Source organism: Atheta coriaria, unplaced genomic scaffold (genome assembly GCF_025399875.1).
Source record: "Atheta coriaria isolate IRGN ID8LTWV9N9 unplaced genomic scaffold, Caltech_Dcor_3.1 hic_scaffold_5_pilon, whole genome shotgun sequence".
Lineage (NCBI taxonomy): Eukaryota > Metazoa > Arthropoda > Insecta > Coleoptera > Staphylinidae > Dalotia > Dalotia coriaria.
In genome coordinates, this window is record NW_027045447.1 from 7460422 (window position 1) to 7477350 (window position 16929).

At 37.3% G+C, this 16929-nt stretch overlaps 1 protein-coding gene across 4 annotated transcripts in view; it reads right to left on the reverse strand.

Annotated features, from left to right (window-relative positions):
* Nucleotides 1-16929, reverse strand: part of Yip1d1 (Yip1 domain-containing 1) — a 148522-nt gene that overhangs the window by 14628 nt on the left and 116965 nt on the right. The gene's annotated exons all lie outside the window — the stretch shown is intronic.

Below are 16929 nucleotides of genomic sequence, written 5' to 3' on the forward strand. Positions count from 1 at the left end.
AAAACAAGCAATTTATATCAATCAGTTAATTGAATTTACTATGATATTTAGTTCCAAAAATATTAAAATCAAAACAAAAATATCACCTCAACAACACACCGAATTAATTTGATTAAATAAACTTTATTAGTAGAGACAAGCATTTCAAAATATTTATAAATATTTACGTAGACAAAAAATGCCATACATACCCACATTTAAATATTTGTTAACTTCTCGTTTAAACACAAAAATAGTATAAAATCCGCGGCATTATCTTCAGTTGCCAGTCAGTAGCAACTCTTCATTGATACAGCAACAAAAATATCAAAAATCAAAACCCAAAATGCATTTCTTCAACTTATTCACTATCCTAATGGTATTTGCTCTGGTTGTGTGCGCTTTGGCAACCTCTCGTGGAGACAACGAATGGGATAAATTGGAAGATGAAATTGAGGCTGCTCTTGGAGGAGGCGGAAATCATCACAGTAAGTCAATTCTTATTTTCAGATACATTTAAACTTAATTCTGTCTGTTTGACTTTAGGTGCCAATTCTGATCCACATGGATGGAATGATCTGGGTAATTGGGATTAATTGTTTAAAAAAAGTATAATTGTAATTTTGTAACTTTATAACTTTTTTTTAAATATTTGCCTGAGTTGTAATATGTAGTTTCAAATAAAATTGTAGTTCTATCATAAATAACACGTATTATTTGCACGCCAAAATACCTATAGATAATAATTAATTTAACTCAACCTTTCTCATTGAATTTAAAAATAAATTAGCACCTAAACAATCGCAAAAACCTAGAAAAATGCACTATAATTATTTGCATGATATTAGCAACCTGTATTGGGTTGCCAAAAGAAATGTTTACTGTTTTATCAAATTGAAGGCCAACACTGTGTTGTTTCTATTGAACATGTATATTATTGTCGTGCACGTGTCTCGTGAATTTAATGCAAATAAGTACATCTTAGCGACATCTCCCTTCGAATATTTAGAACAGGCTCTCAAATCAATCCTTATCAATCAATATCCATATCAAAGTGAATTCTTTATTTACATAAATACATTTATTTATGCATGTATTCAAATATATTCATTAATTTAAACATAAATGTCACAAAAATTTAAAATAAATTATATATGTTAAAATTTGTGCATAATATAATCTTACTATTATAAAATATAATTATTGTTATTTTAATTTCCCAGAATTTAATTTAACTTTTGTATGAAACAGAAATATGAGGCTTGTTATTAATAAAAACTCTACTAAAACAGAAATAATGCTTTTGGTTTACTTTTTTAATTTAATTTTTAATACTATCCCCGACATCAAAGTCGGCTAAAAGTCTCGTATTTGCTTTCAATTCAAAGGAAATAATACTCCTGCTGTGCACATTGAACAATCGGGATATATCATATATAACGAGGTATAATCTTTTCCATATTACCATTAATATCAATATATTTTCGTAATTACAGGACCAGCATTATATTTGTCTACTCAATTTTCATTCGTCATGTGTTTCACTTTGCCTGCGCCGATTGTCAATACTAAATATTCAGCCCAGACATAAATAAAAACAATTTCCAAACTTTTATTTAACGTTTAAACAATTTCTTTTCGTATAAAATGATATTCTGGTAAGTAGTATTCATCACATTCAAGTGAACAATCATTCATTCAACATGAAGTGCTTCTACGTCTTTGCATTCCTGCTGTTGGTGGTTGTTGCTGTGAATTCAGCACCAATCAATAATCCAGGCATAAACAGCGAATTTAGAAACCTCAATCCTGGAATTAATCGAAATTCAATTGGATATCGCAATCAACGAGAAGATGCTTTACGTAATAATAATAATAATAACCAGGATTGGCGTCATAATATAAACAATAATAATAACTTCAACAACCGCCACAATCGCAATAACAATCGCCGTAACAATATCGAGAATGATATGTTGGCAGAATTCACTGGTTATTAAAATTATACGGAATATATTGATTTAAGGTAAACAGTTCAATTAATATTTAAACGTTAAGTTCATATCTAATTAATTTATATTTTCAGAATGTTTAAAATTGTAGCACTTGTCTAAGTCATTTTTATAATTTTGTAAGACTTCACTTTTATACTTTTTTAAATAAATATCTTATATATATTAATATTATATTAATAAATAAATATATATATTAATATTATATTAATAAATAAATTATTTAATAAATAATTTTTCTCTGAAAACTTTACTATGTTTTTCTTGTATGCATACATTTTCTGTGCAATTTCAAGGTTTAAGGAAGCAACTATTACGGAAATTTATGAAAAATAAAACCAGCTCAACACGAAATAAGAAGACATGAAATAAGAAATTTCGGCATAATAAATTCATTTTAGATTGTTATCTTGGTAATAATATGCTAGTAAATGTAAATATAGTTATTTTCACCACATATATTCATTACACGAGTCATCAAAACTACTTTTGTTCTCGTTGAAACAACTAATTTCATAGAATAAAACATAGACAATGTAATTCAATAAATTTATATATAATTGTTCATTTTAATTTACATAACTTGCACAAATACTAAAAAAAGTTTCACCTTTTATAAATTTTTCCAATCATGCTTAAATACAAATTCGAATAAATTTGAATAATGTTATAGTGTTATAAATATCGAGTGTTTTTTTCTCCTCAATTTGCAAACATTGTGCAAGGCGCAGCGCACTGGTAACAATCTGTAAGAACTGTAAGCAAACGGATCTGTGCCAGATACACATCTATGTTGTGTTGACCGAGCGCTGCACGAATGGCGTACCTTAATTACTAAAATATGTAAAATACGCCTGCATTTGAATATGGAATAACTCGCGCAATTTATAGAATTGTCTGCTCGTCGTGTTCCGGCGTTCCGGCGTTCAGCACAGACCGCATTTATAACAATAATGGGATGCATTTCAGTTTTTACCAGTTTCTGGTGCGCCACGACCACCGCCACCGCCTCCACCCACAACCGCCTCGGCTGTCTAATGTCTCTATGTTTGCTTTTCTCACTGTGCCAACGCCGCATCGCCTACGCTTTTATTGCATTCGCATTTCGCTAACGTTTTACTGCATTTTCGTGTGCCGGCATTAACCGCATATTCAAATAATTGCAAGCGGTGTGTTTTTCACGAACCAACACCTGAGCGAGTAGAGCGTAAATGAATATAATCCACATGCACATCTATATCCAACAAGAAATTGGTTTAAATTCATTAATAGATAAAACTTGATTACACCTGCTTTTTGCCCGCTGTCGTTGCCATTAAACGCCAACAACACAAAAAAAATCGAGCAATTTTTAGTTAATTAAACGCTTTTTTTTCACTTGGAAGCGATAGTCGTTCGCCGGTGTTCTGGATAGAGCGTAACATTTATTGGGTTAGCAGTTCGACGAATTTTCCCCGACATTTACATGCAAAGTGGCACGATATCAACGCATTTAGTGGCTTCCAGCGCGCGCTTCTGCAGGCTGGCGAACGGCCGCGAACGTGTACGTCGGCGCCAGCCGCAAAACCGGATACAATATGGAATTTCTCTCCTTCCGAGAAGAGCTAAACAAGTTAAATTGCGATTTGGAGAGACAGTTAAATTGATCGCCGAGCCGAAACTATGCGCAAATCATTAATTACTGGCTGCAATTTGCTCTTTTGTCGTTTTCGCCTCCAGAGAAACTATTCGCCTTTATTGAATCTCAGTCATTATTTCAGAAGGCTTAACGCGCGGGCGCGCGACTTCGGTGCGACATAAACCGAGCGCGCGCCCGTTAATGGTTTGATGAGTTTACCACACCGAAGTTTCTTATTACACATTCATAAAAGCACTCGAGTTTGAATTTACACGCAAGTGCGCCCGCACTTAACTTATTCCGCAAATTGCACCTAAATGCATTATCACTAATTTATTGATAGATATTGACAAATATTAAATTTTTATGAATTTTTGAAATTTACAAGAACATACGGTTAGATTATCTAACGCGACATCAAAATCTCGCTTCTCACAGCAATATTACTAACCATTAATTATGAACCCGCCACCGGCAGCAAACTCCAGGTGATAATCTGTAGCGCGCTCCTCTGCAAACTATTCAGAAGCGTTCACCGACACAGAGCAACACAAACGAGGGCAGTTATAGTTTGTTACATAATCAGATATCTTACCTAATGGTCGTGCGCCACCCAGCTAAATGAGGCCAGTACAATACGTGCGCTCTATGCTTGCATTCACTTCCGACTTCCGGTCTGTCGGAATCCTCGCATTCCGGATATTAGTATTAATACGTTGAAAGTGTCAGGAAATAATTAAATAAATTAGGTATATATTTGTGTATATGCGGAATGGAAGCGCGCATATATAAGTCTATAAAATTCAATAATTATATGGATGATGCCCATAAAAAGGATAATTGAATCCTGCCGCAAGGCATGACGCATACATAAAGCAGACGCTGACTGTATAAAATTTAACGAGCAAACGACGACGACCATTACCGACGTTAGCGTTAGCCGGGCCGCATTTCGGGGGGCGGCGGTGATAGTTAGGCGAGCGCGGTTTGCGGCGCAGAAGTAGGTTTTTAGCGATCGCGGCGTGCGAATAATGTAGTGCGCGATATTAGGCCCGCAATGGCAAACGGAATGGGACAGTTTCATTACGCAACGCCACCGCCGCCGTCGTCCTATCTGCAATGATAACCCGGTTATTAACTAGACGCCGACTCGAAAACGTTTCGAATGTTTATGTAGTTACGGCATCAAGCGGCGGTTAAGGCCGCCCCGTGCGGTCGAATCGGTTGAAGTGGTCGGGGTGCGTGCGGTGGCGGCGGCCGAGCGCACTCTGATAAACGATTTTCGACTGCCTATATCCAATAAATGTAAATCACCGAAATGCAAATCTGATCGGCGACACTGCCGAGATCAAAAATGATTTGCGAAATTGGCATCCGCCGATTGTGGCTGGCAATTTAAACGTTTTAGAAATAAACCGCAAAATAATATTTTAGAAAATTGATTTTAAAAGTGCCCACGCCGCAAAAATTCCAAGTATATCACTTTTGGTTTTCCTAAAGAGGATGATTAATAACTTCCTAATCTCTTAATTGAAGCATATTTCATCTTTTGGCAATTTTCCGCCTTAACTTGAACCCGAGAGCACTTCACAGGAGTCTTCCCCAAAGAAAATTAACTATAAAATAAACTTTGCAAGTAATAAAAAATAAATAAAATGTAACAAGTCGAAAATCAGATGCAAGCTTCTTGAACGAGTAATTAGTTGAAAATAAATGTTAGCCTGCAGGCAACTAGACGAATATATTTTATGCTCGACTGGGTATTAGAGTGCAACGAACCAATTGACCTCATTTATGGTGATGAAAATCATACACGTTTTCCTTGGCGCACGTTTGCCTGCCGTTCACTGCCACTCGTCCGAACGGTAAAGGTGCAGCAACGTTATCGATCCTTAAAATATTACCTCAAATCTTACCGTAGTCTAGTTCGAAGTATGTCGTAAGCAGCCAAACAAAACGACAAAAACGAAGGCAATTAACCAGCGAATTCATTAACATCTCCACTTCTTTTGTGCGCGCGTATCGCGCGCTGATGAATTTCATAAATAATTTCGTCCAATCTCCAGGTGAATACGCGAAACAGCTGAAAGTTTGAGCGCGCTGACAAAGTATTCGCGCATCGTAAACCGAAGCCATAGCATAGATAAATACACACGGCGCATTGAGCGCACGAAGCCCGGCGCCTCCACAACAGATAAGACACTTATGGGACGTCCTAAGTACTCCTCTCGAGCCGATTCGCAAACACTTCAAAACGAGAGCATAAAGATTGCAATCTCCGACGGAAATTTGCATAACAAAAGTTGGTCACGATGTCGTCGTCGCATATCAGTGATGAATAGTGCGCACCTCGAGCACAATAAGTCGTCGTAACTCTTCGTCCTGCAAGGTGGTGCTGCTGCCACATACGCTTGGTGTTGGCGTGAGGCGCAACGCAGTGGGACAGCTCGTAAAGAGAGATTTCAAAAGCTTCCACTTCGCCACTGCTACACTGCCACTGCTAAGCGCACTCTCGGCGGTCTCACTTCATTAATTGTTGTGAAATTATTCATATCAGTAATCTGGGCTGGGCGTGCAAGCCCCGCGCGATTCTATCTCGCTGTTTACCCACAACACGTACGGCGGTAACGTACCCACAGATATAGAAGCCCCTTGGAGCGCCACCGCCGCCGCCACCGTCGAGAGAGCTTTCTATCTGCGAACGCATAACTTCCGTCGGTGCTTATCCGCCGGACTTGCAAACTTTTGCTTAAATTCATGCCAGCGAGATTTCAATCACACTCCATATACTCATAACACCAATATTTATCTTTTTTTGCTGCTGTGGTCTAGATTTTTCAGTTCGCAATATAATCAAAAAGTAAAAACTTGTTCATTAAATTTTTGTATTATAACCTATACTTTCGGGGATTTACTGGCCTTTTTCAAGTATCAAAAAGGTATCAAAACTTCTTGTTGTTTCGTTTCCCTTCTATTTATTCCTACACGCGCGGATTATATTTTCGTAAACTTTATAACATCCCATCGCCGCGGCCGCGCTCGGGTTGATCCTATTGATTGTCTGAATATCACGTGCGCGCCACTTCAAGTTTGGGCAAACACGAAGTGTCGTGCGTGTTCAATTTTTCCCTCACGCTTTCCGTCCTTCGGCGGCAGCATTCAAATATCTACGTAACGCCTAGGCGTGAATATGACGAATGGTTTTCAATAAGTATCGGCAGCTATCGGAAGAGAGCTGGTCGACGTCGTCGGAGCGACCGGAAGTGACAAAAATAAAAAATATTACAAAGCCGGAGAGAAATAGTGCGAGCTTAAAATACATTTTTCGCAAACTTCTGCTTGACGATTTATTATCGCGGTGAAAACTTTACACCTTACTCATTTCGCCCGCGAACACTGAAAGCCGGAAGCCGGAAAGTCAAGATTCAGTTTTGTAACTTTATTTTTGTTAAACTTAGAATGCAAACAATTAAAACTTGAAAAAGAGGAGGTGTAACAGTAAAAAATAATGCCATTGTTTTCGTACAGGTTCTTTGTTGTAAAATTTTTGCGAAGGAGTTTTTGATAAAGAAGAATAAAGAGGAAAAAGAGTGTTGGGAGTGATTGCCCTCTTGGAGGAGCGCACGCAAGACATGGCCTAGTCTCTCTAGCCCATGGGCTTTCGATGCCAAATCGAATTATCCTTATTGGAGTTTCGTCGGCCCCTGATGTTATTAGCTCCACTAGATTGCTGATCTATTTATCTCAAATAACACGTGACGCTATCAAAATACACGTACACGTCGGCTTGCTCGATGCTTCGTTCGATCACAAAATAACTGAAAACTGCAAAATAAAATCAACAGAGAGATCTTTTCATGATTTCAGAAAAAAAATTCATAAATCAGCAGTTACAAAATAGATAAGTAATAATCTTTTACGAAATCAAAGATTCATCGCTAATGTTCTCTATAATATACATTACATGAACGTGCACCTTGTGTTCATATAAAAAACATAACGCCAAGCAATATGCAACCAGTCACTGTAAATACGAAAATGTTTAATGTTTTACAACACAGGAATCCGGGCAATAGCAATACAGGTATTATTTATTAAAATAGACGTATGGAAAAATATCGATATCGACTGGCCGCAAAATAAAGGAAGAAGTATAACTCGGTTAAATTATTATTTTGCTACAAATTACCTTAACTTGGCACTAAAAACCCCCCTGCTTCCTTGCAAAGCATGTCAAATACTTGACTAATCAATGGTTTTTAATACACCGTAAACCCTTAAATACTTGAGTAGTCTTTTAACTTTCTGAATCTTGAGCAAGCGCCCTAAAATCTTTATTGAAATTGATTTTTTTGTGAAATTTCTAAAATTCGGTGTAGAAAACACCCTGTATCTCTGGAACCCAAAGAGTAATTTGAACTATTTTAGCGGCATATAATAATTAAAGAGTTTCTCTACAAGATGAGTATCTTCGCGATCCTTTAAACCCCTAAAAAGTACCCCAAAATGTCTATTATAAATTGCTATTTTTTTAAATTTTGAAAAGTCAGCGTAGAAAATACCCTATACCTCATGAACCATAAGAGTTATTTAAACTTTTATAACGACATATGATAGCTTTAATATCCGGCTACAAGAAAAGTGCCTTTGCAACACCATAAAGCCCTAGAAAGTATCCTAAAATGCCTATTAACAATCTTTTCAGATTTTCAAAAAGTTGATGTGAAAAACGCCCTGTACCTCCAGAACCAAAGGAGTATTTTAGACTTTTTTACCGCCATATTATAGCTAAAGAGCCCTCCAATATAACGAGTGCCTTTGCAATCCTTTAAACCCCTAGGAAATACCCTAAAATGCCCATTAAAAATTGCTATTTTTATAATGTTCTAAAAGTTAGTCTGGAAAACGCACTGTACCGCGAAAACCAATAAAGTAATTTGAAATATTTTATCGCCGTGTCATAGTTAAAGAGTCACTCTAATAAATGAGTACTCCTAAAACACCTAAAATCCTTAGACAATGCCCTAAAATTGCAGTCAAAAATCGCATTTAATGTCACTATTTTCAATTTTTGGGTCGAATATTCAGCTAAAATTAATTTCGGTCGAAAGACAGGGTCGAACTTTTTTAAATAATAGAATAAGTTGTCGAATGACAGGGTCAAACTTTCATAACACATTCTACTTTGAACAATTATTGTCCTGTATCTTTTACAACATCCATCAAATTAAAATTATGTACTAAAATAATCACACAATAAAATATTCCTCTTTAATAATAAGCAATAAAAAAGTTGATTTTCTAACATCCTTAATAAAATTATTAATTATTACAAATTTTGGCGGAGGCGCCTGACATTTTAATTAGTTTTTTTTAATATCACTATTATGTAAAGCAGCTCCTAATTACCCAGTTTATACAACTTTTTATTTAATAGCACCAAGACTTTTCCCTGTCAATGATTTTAAGTGTAATCTGTACTCACTGCGAGACTTAAGACACACTTATCTCGGAAACTAATAAAGATAAACAAAAACCGAAAACAGTATAATACTCAGTAATACATTCTAGATAAAATAACATTCAAAAAAATTCAAATATCCAATGCGTTCGTGTCATTTTCGGACGCGATTTTCTCGGAAACTATAAAAGTTAAAGACAAACTTTTTGCATTTTCTTCATGCCCCAACAAGGATTTAAAAAATGGCTGATTTAGTTTTTTGATTCAGAGAAGTTGACAAAAACCCCTCGAAAATCGTCAAGAGGTTACACTTGACTCTTTTGTGGCTCAAAAATTATTTTCTAAGCTAGCGCAAAAAGAAAAGCGCCATTCGATAGAGAATTGCAAGGGGATGAAAGATGTCCAGTCAGTTTTCCGATAAAACCATTATTTCCTAAAAAAATGGTTAAAATCGAAACTGATCAAATTGAACCACCTCTACGATTTTCATGAAACTTTCAAGTATGGTATAGAATGATACAAGGAATCCATTACTTTTGGCTTGGTTTCGATTACGTAATTAGTTTTCAAGTTATTGACCATTTTCATTAATTACGTAAGTGCTGATAATCAAAAATTTTAAAGTACCATATAATGTAGAATTTTATCCCAATTCAGAATCTGAAAACAATTTTTCTTTAACTTCAATAGTTTCCGAGAAAAGCGGGAAAAACCATATTTCAAACTTTACCTATCATTACTTAAGCATAAAATAAATAATTAAAACATAAACTTTTTGTTACAGATTTGATAAGAAAACGTGATTCGAATTACTTTATCTAAGTATCATTTTGGTATCAGGCTAATTGTTCATGAGATAATCTCACTTGTTAGGTATTAACTGAATTTTTCTATTATTTGAAAATAAAGGATTAAAGTAATATTTTAAGAAAAAGTGTTCGGCCCTGTTATTCATGGAAAAATATTTTAACTAAAAAGTTCGGCCCTGTTCCAAAATTGTCATATTTTTAGGGCTGGGCAAAATGTTATGATCTGTTCGAATTCCATGTCGACCAATCGCATGTCACACGATTGGATATTCGAAAAAGTTGGTTAAACACGTCGACAATATGTAACACAACAGACGTGCACGCAGTGCCGCCATCACGATCCGATTGTCGTTCTTAACTAAAAATTGCTGGAGTGAAAAAGGGTTGTCCGTGATGTTCGGGAATAGAAAAACTTTTCATCGGCTGTGATTTTTTCTTTTCATCCAAAAACTTTTCATCCGCCGACCTCATCGCTCTGCGAAGCGTACATTCTATTCCCGACGACACTCCTCGACTGTAATCGTATTAAAAGTCCCAAACTAGGATTTGACTATGTTCGCTTCGAATCCTCGTGCAAAATTCGATTGCGCGTAGTTTTCCGCCCGGTCGGAATCCGAAATGTCCAAAACCGGATGCGGAAGTACCTGCAGACCGTCTTAATAAAACTAAAGAGGTGTCATGTTATTGTCGTATTTGTAGCCATAAAACGGATAATTGGAACATTCACGCTGAACACTTAAGTGCATTGTTGTATAGCACGCCCCTTCAACAAGATCGTCGCCCTAGGTCCTTTGTACGCCCATAACTGTCACCTTGAATTCGAAGCAGCAATTAGCAGTTTGTTTCGTCTGCCTAATGCAGTAAATATAATTCAAATATATTTTAAGCAGTAAACATTATTAAATATTAATAAATCATAACAAATTTCTATTTCCAAACGTGATTGTTTTGCAATTGTTCAAAATCAAACAGATTTTAATTAAACATTCAACAATTGATGTATCGAAGCGAAAAGTTTTCAAACGTGCGTTACTCACAGGTTTCGTGGAACTTTCCATCGGTTAATTATCGATAATTAATTATCATAGCGAATCGGATTACCTATAATAAATTGGGAAATACAATTAAACAAAATAAATATTTTCATATCGCCCTGGCTATTTTGCGGCACGCAGATGTGCCATGATTAATTACCACAATTTCCAAATTTCACACACAACGAGATAATACTGACGAATGAAAAATAATATCGGCGATGCATAAATTCCACCACACAATCCTAATTTAAGAGGTGCATTTAAAACAAAAACTAAACAAAAAACGACAAAAAAAATGTGTGTATGCGAATTATGCACGTCACAATTAATCACAACGTGTGGTGTGACGCGTGTAAACCGTGCGCCTGCAGCCACAAAATCGAGGAATGAGTGTTAAGGGTTGTGGATGCAGATGAGTATGAAGAATTAGGAACGGAAGCGAGCCCAGAAGCGTACGCCCTCATGCGGAGAACAACAAAGCAGTACGTAACGAAAAAGCGCAGTTCACATTTGCAAAAATAAAAATTGCAAAAAAAAAAAAACTGGCCCGCATATTGTTGTGCACGTCGGCGATTCATAATTGCCATCAACATGTCAGCGTGCGTGCGAGCACGGTGAAAGATAATCGCACCGTTTTCCGGACGCCGCCCCGACTGATTTACTACCGGCGATAATGTCGCAATTGAATCAAACGATGCGTTTTATGTGTCGTCCCATTGCGCCTCGATTGATCGCGTTCGCTTCGTTTCGATTTTCAATTCATAACGAGTCAAAATACACTGCTTGCTTTGTGATTCTAATTAGAACCTAGTGCGTTTGTGACATACATGAATATTAATTAAAATCAAATGAAACTAAGTTCTTTGAAGTAAAAAACAGTAAAGATTCTGAAAAATATTGTTTGTTGCGCAATAATACAGCAATTAAAAAATGTTACGTAATTGTAACATTAGTTTAGCTTTAATCAAGTTTGAGAAATTCATAACGCTTATAATTTAACAAGTTCGCACATAAAAGCGTACAAATTGTCTATTTCTGCTGCGGGTAGTGCAGCAGAAGGGCATCAAGCGTAATAAATTTATAAGTGCTGTTTTAATGCGCTAAAGGTGCGCGTAATAAAACGAGCGTGCGCTGCTGCCCCCCGCCCAACCGGCGTTTTAATTAAAAAAACCCTAATAATCCATTAAACGTTTTAATGCACCTGACATTGTTCGCGGAAAAATCCGCTTTTATGGAACAAGTTCACGCAAGAACGTATTATTCGCTTATAGAATCTTCTCTTTCTCCCGCCGCAAATTAGATTTTTGCTCGGCTTTGTTTCCGCCCCAGGCTCACGGGCGAATATTGTATACGTGTGCAGGGTACGTCCGCACTAAAGCTCCGCCGAAGAAAATTGCAATACTTTTGCTATAACTCGGCGATAACTGGCAACTGTGTAGCAAGAAAAAATATATAGATCAACTTATTTGACTTTGCCTCAAGCAATTGCACTAGAATTAAACCCCCAATGGACGAACAATCAATACAGCAATTCATCCCCATGAATAATGCAAAGCGGAGTGTATTATTAACGTTGAGAATGATGAACATGATGAGGATAAGAATATCCTTCTCCGGAGAGCCAATAACAATCAAGCATAGTTTGAATTCGGACTCGATACGGAAATACATCCATCGTGATATTCTTGGCATCGGTTAAAAAAGCCAACTGGAAACGAAAATAACCACGTTAATTATTCATTAGATCCACTTTCGGAAGCACGTTTTGTTCGTTGATATTTAAAAGATTAATGAGCAACGAACGTAGGTAAATTAATTCTTAAATTAGAAGCTACGTGAACAATAAAAAGTCACAACAGAATAATTATATTATTAATTTAGTCGTGTTAGATGCCACGCTACAGTAAAGAATATTTATTACTATGTAATTCTCTTTCATAAAGTTGGAAGTCCGATCGCATCAAACAATAAATTGTAGGGTAAAATATTATTTTGTCATTTTGTGAGTGCGGTTTATTTCCTCTGTTCATAAATTTTATTCGATGAGGAAAAGTCTGTTTGATAAATGACATTGTTCGTTTTTAATCAAATTCCCCATCTGATTATATCATGTCCTCGAGCCTTCTCCGGCATAATGCTCTTTGACTCGTTTCTAATTTGATGTTCTTGATTTTTCTTCTTCGGACGCAATAAGAGATCCTTGCTTGTCAGATTACTCATTTATTTCGCATTATATTAGAAAACATTTTATTTTAATAATGGTTACGTGTATAAAATTTTATAATCATAATTTATGAAAGGAACAATAGTAATTTCATGTTAATTTTTTTAAATTAAATCTCGAGTATAAATAATTAATGAATGACATTTTAATGTTTGTTGGGTTAAACCAGATGATTACCTGCATCGCATTTCATTTCTCTACACTCTATTGAATTCGGTAATGAGGTACCCGAGCATTATGCTATCGAAAACGTCAAATAATCGGTTTGCTTGTCCGTTATTCGCGTTTACGACCCCCCATTGAACGCGTGAATCATATACCCACCATACGCCGGCAATTATTCATAAATACCGTTAATTAATAATCAGCAAAATTTAATTGAAATCGCTAATAATGCGAGTGGGCCGACAGCGGCTTTCGCAGACTCATCTGCACGCGCAATATACCACGATATACAAGAGTCACTAAATCACCTCGCATATAATTATCATCAATTCTAATTCGATAAAGTGCGTCGGCAGTCGGCAGATTGATTGTGACAGTTTTAAAGTTTCAGGCGACGCCGTCACCCATCCGCTGAAATAATCAGCAAAGTTTTCGTCTAATCCTAAACTAATTAATGAGCAAGTCTTTAGAGGCGGTACATGCCACAGCCGTTTCGACAATGGTACATTCCTCTGACGCCCATTTCGCCTTGGCATTTCTACCTGCTCTATTACATTTATTGTATTTATAATAAGCATTAGATTCAAACAGAATTACAAAACAAGTTCGATGTGATCTATTTAAATATGAATTAATAACGTGAAATTATTACATCAGCAAATGACAACCGCTAAGTCGGACCACATATGGTATCCCTTTTTATATTTTCATTCTTTCATTGTTTTCGTGTCATCGAGCCATCCCTTTTTGGGCAGGGAAGATCCGGGGTTCCCTTTTTAGATTTTAGAGGTTTCCACGTCGTTATTTCTTTCAGGAATCCCATAAAAAAGATTATTATATATTTGGACCGTAAAGTAAAATGGATGTTACCAACATCATAAAAAGACTCTTTTCTGTGCAAATCCCGCTCGTGTCGGATGTGTCTCAGGAGCTTTAAAATAAAATTTGAAGCACCCTGTAAATGTTATTACGTTTTAGCTACTATTTTTTCCAACCGCACCCAAGTGCGATGACCTAAATTTCATTTATGAAAGTTGAGTGGATACACACTGTATGATGATTGAAAGGTAGAATAAATGAGCAACATGTGAGTATGCCCTGCGCAATGGTCACTTAGCATATAAATGAGACCAAATTGAAATTGTAAAAGTGGATGAACTGTGGATGGTAATGGTATGTTTATGTGTGAGCGGTGTGCGGAGGAGCGTGCGTTAGTGGAGTTGTTCGCACTAACAATCAAATTAGCAATTTATGTGTACGCGTGTTTGCCTATTTGATATGCATAGACTCTCGTTATCTGCAACGCGGGGGTTTTAGACGATGAAAATATGCGAAGCGGCGCGCGCGCGGCCACTCCAGATAACGTTGAAGTTTTTTTTTGCACTTTTGTTTTGTACGAGCTTTTCTAAGCCCTGAAAATCCACAACAAACTAACATAGAAAAACAGGAGCTTTAACTAAATTACTACATGCATAAAACCCACTATTATTTAACAGATCAAAATGTATGAATGCTTCGGGTATTAATACCTGAAACTTACCTGGGGTTAAGTTCCAGGACCGATGTGAAAACAACAAAAAGCGCAAGGAAAGCGTGAGAAAAAGAGAAAAGAAAAACTCGGTATTAATAGAGACGTGGGGAAACATCTGGGCCGCGCCATCCATCAAAGGCATAAAGCACGAGGTGACAAAGTGTGCAAGCAAGGCTTAGAGCCAACACCGCCATTCATCAGCAGCTCAATGCTCCTTTCCGGCAAAGCATCGGGTCCGCGCCCGGCGCCTTCACCATCCGAGGGAGCGCGTCGGGTGTGCGATGACGACGGAACGTACACGACGCCGACCACAAAACCCTCTTCCCACCCGCCGATCCGAGACCCGCCGGCACTCCTCCACGCCTCCAGCTTACAACAGATAGATTACATTAGCTATACGGGGATTACGGATAGGCACTTTTATATGAATTACTTACGACACCTTTCACTACCTCTTACGGCCTTTATGTGTGAGCGTACGCGGTGGCGGACTTCTTCCGATACGTTGCGCGTTGCCACAGAGACGGCGACGGCGGCTGCGAAGGAGACGCACAGTCAACGCACAACCGCGAAGGCGATCTATCACCCCCTTGTCACCTGCTTCGCTACACATGAAAAACGCTTAATTCATGTACCCTCTTTAGGCGCTAACGTTCTTTCTAATTCATGGATGCCGGAGGCGACAGAACCTCAATGCTTTCGATTGCATACATCCAGCGTACATAGTTAAACACTTAACTAACGCAATGCATACAAGTCAATCACTCATACAGCAACAATATTGTTGATACAAATATTATTATATAAAAAATATATAAAATATAGAAAAGATTTTATCGTAAAAAATGCTCACAACCGCAATTTTATTTTTAGCGGCGTTTTATTATTATTGAGGGTATATTTTAAAGGATGCGTATTTTTTCGGATATTAAATCTCACCAAACCATGCATTTAGAGTGACGGCGAGTGTGTGCTAACACATTTTTACAGCGTTTATAAATGCGTCCGAGCAGCGATGTCATGCAAACCCAAAAATAATAATAAATGACAGTAATAACTCAATAAACAAGATTTATTTGCTGCACACGCTCCGCTAAATAAATTTTTCACGGGATTTTTATTTAGTTAGTTATTCGTTTAATTTTTTATATAAATTGACAACCAAGTCTTTTGAACTCGAATAAAATTCAGAAGAAATCAGCAGAATAAAAATAAAGAATTCTTTTGAGCTTTCAATTAACTCACATAAAATGTCCAAATGTCCACACCTCGGAGGACTAGTATAGCTTGATAAAACGTGGATTCGCCAAGATTCGAACGTCATACGGGTGGATTTTAGACAAAATGTGCGTGGCTAGGTGAGCGACTTAACGGTCCGCAAAATGAGCAACACGGCAGCCAACCACTTACCATCCGAGCACGGGCTTCCTTTATCTTTATGCCACCGAAACGACCATGGGCCGCTCGCTTCCGGTGCGCGCCGTGTCTTCATTGCTCCGGTTTAGTCTGACCGCCGCGCGACTAGCGGTGGCTGTAATGGCGCGGAAATGGCGCCGCTGTCCACGCGAACCGAACTGAACTCTCCGAGGCTCGTCGTCGGTCGTTGGTCGCTGGTCGTCGCGTTAACCTTTACGAGTGTGTTATGGAAACGGCCAACTATTTCCACCGACGCCAACGATTCATCCCGAGGTCCTTCGGTGCTTGCGCTTTTGTTCGGCGCAGTTTTTTTTTTTTGTAGAAAACCAAAATTATGTACCAAAAACCTAAGAAAAGCCAATAATGCCCTTCGTCCACACACCGCAAAACCACGCATTATCGTTTACATACAGTACGTTCAAGTTATCACTCAATAGAAAGGAATGTTTTAGTAAAGTAGCAAAAAATAGTTTCGACAAATGCACTCACCAGTAGAATCTGAGAACTGGGTAAACCGTTTGCGCGGTTTCGTCTAACAGCCGCTCATTTTATTTTCCAATCCTAACTGGATAAAGAATAAACGATAACATTACGGAGTTCTTACCTATTGTAATAACAAACAAAGCCCTGGAAAACATTACACCTTCGTCGATTCAACGAAATAAAGATTATTTTAT